The 1,989-nt window shown below is 47.4% G+C and overlaps 1 non-coding gene across 1 annotated transcript; it reads right to left on the bottom strand.

Annotated features, from left to right (window-relative positions):
* Nucleotides 1-314: 314 nt before the first annotated feature.
* TRNAK-CUU (transfer RNA lysine (anticodon CUU)) lies at nucleotides 315-387 on the bottom strand. Its single transcript has one exon. It is a non-coding gene; the product is annotated as a tRNA-Lys (tRNA).
* Between the last annotated feature and the right edge of the window lie 1,602 nt (nucleotides 388-1,989).

Below are 1,989 nucleotides of genomic sequence, written 5' to 3'. Positions count from 1 at the left end.
ATCATCACGCTGAACTCCTGCTTTTCCCAAACAGGCTTGCATTCAAAACCACCTCTCCCAACTTCCTCCTTCTCCATAAAATAGGGCTCCTCTCCTCCATTTGTTGGACTCACCTGTGGTTTTCCCATAGCTTGCATAGCCCATATTGTAATTCTCTGCTCTTCTGGAATAATCCCAGTTTTTTTTTTTTTTTCTGTTAAAATAACTGGCTATTTTCTTTTTAAGGTTAACACTTCTGAGCTTTCACGGGCTCTACCCCATTTGCCTTTTTTTTTTTAATTTTTAAAAATTTTTGTTTATTTACGTAATCTCTGCACCCAACGTGGGGCTTGAACCCACGACCCTGAGATCAAGAGTCACATGCTCTTTCGACTGAGCCAGCCAGGCGCCCCTCCACCCCGTTTGTTTAAACCCGTTCGTTGGATGCCTACGTTTTCTTAGGTGCTCCTTACACACATAGCCCATTTCATATTTCTCTACATTGTAGGAAAGCTGGTTCACCCCTGTTTTTGTGGGTGCTGCAGCCTGGGATGCCCTTTTATTCTTCTCAATCTAATTCTTCTGAGTCTTTCCTGGCTAGCTCAAGGCACGCCCTACCGATGCGGCCACAACGGACTCTTTTGTCGCTCAGTCTTACCCTCAGCACAGTGCTGTGCTAGATCACAGGCCCATTCATTTCCCTCCGTTATGAAGACCATCAGCTCCCTGAGGCCAGACCCCTGCCTTATTTGGCGTTGCCTTCGCAGGGTCCACCGGAATTTCTGGCACGTTGGAGTGGCTCCATACATGTTTGTGGAATGAGTAAGTGAATCAATCCACTCACCGCTGAATGAGATGTTTCATTTCCTTCCATTCTCCTCCCCAGTTAAAATGCCTTGATATTAAGAAAAAGGTCCCGCTTAGGAAATTATTTTAGAAAGAGGCAGTCAGCTCCTACCTCCCACACAAGGAACATCAGAGAATACAAATGAATCGTCATTTACATGCGGGACTTCCTGAAGGAGGACATTTGAACTGTGAGGCTCTCAACGTCCCGGCCACTGTGGAGTCAGTGGTGATAGGGGCCAAGCTCCTGGCACGCAGCTCTGGGAGATGCCCCGCATCGGGCTTCCAGAAGCCCCTCCGTGTTCCAAGGATGCTCTCTGTCGATTTTCACAGCATCTCTGAATGATAAGCATGAGCAATGGAGAATTTTTTTCCTTCCTGCCCTTCTCTCTCTCTCTCCTCTCTCTCCTTTAACCTTCTTAACAGAGAGCTGGAAAACAGAAAAAGACCTAAATCAGCCAGGACACATTCTGGTGCTCATTCCACCAATCTGTGCTTCCTGTAGCTTAAACAGGTCTGGGTTTTAATGAATCCGTGGCATATGGGCCATAATATTCCAAGTGCCTGGCATTTCCTGCAATTTATGATCAGGCGGGGAATAGGTTGTTTTCTCCTTTTGAATGAATTCTCACAGGCCGAGCTTTGGAGTTCGTAAACTTGACACGTATTGTTCTCAAGGTCTGCGTCATGGGCGAGGCGAGATTGTTTTGTGTGCTGTCTCCTCCGTGAACGGAGAAGTTCACAGTCCCTCTCCAGCGACCGACAGTTGTTGGGCACGTGCCTTGCAGATCAAGGGCTCTCCTTCTGACTTGACCTCTGGTTTGTTTGTTTGTTTGTTTGTTTTCAATTTTCTCTGGTTTCCAAAAAGCCTTGCTGACCCTCGTGGCACTGAAAGTCTGCGAATTCAGAAATGACCTGACCTGCGTGCGCTCTTTGTTTTGGCTGGGTCTTTCGGAGTCGTCTTGAGCGTGAGGACGGTAGCTACGTCCCTTTGTTCCAGCTTGCTGAGAAAGCTGCCGTTGCATATCTCTTGTGGGCATTTAATGCCCCGTGCAGGTGACACCAACGGATGGCAGTGAGCTTAAGCAAATACCTGTGCGACTAATATTGATGTTCGTGTTGTGTTCTTGAAGTGAATCGAAGTTCCCCGCAAGCCTGACCTTC

This window comes from Lynx rufus, unplaced genomic scaffold, assembly GCF_022079265.1.
Source record: "Lynx rufus isolate CCGP_SWC_20201006 ecotype Redwood Valley unplaced genomic scaffold, mLynRuf1.p SCAF_14, whole genome shotgun sequence".
In the NCBI taxonomy this organism is placed as follows: Eukaryota; Metazoa; Chordata; class Mammalia; order Carnivora; family Felidae; genus Lynx; species Lynx rufus.
This window is presented reverse-complemented; position numbering and strand designations above follow the sequence as displayed.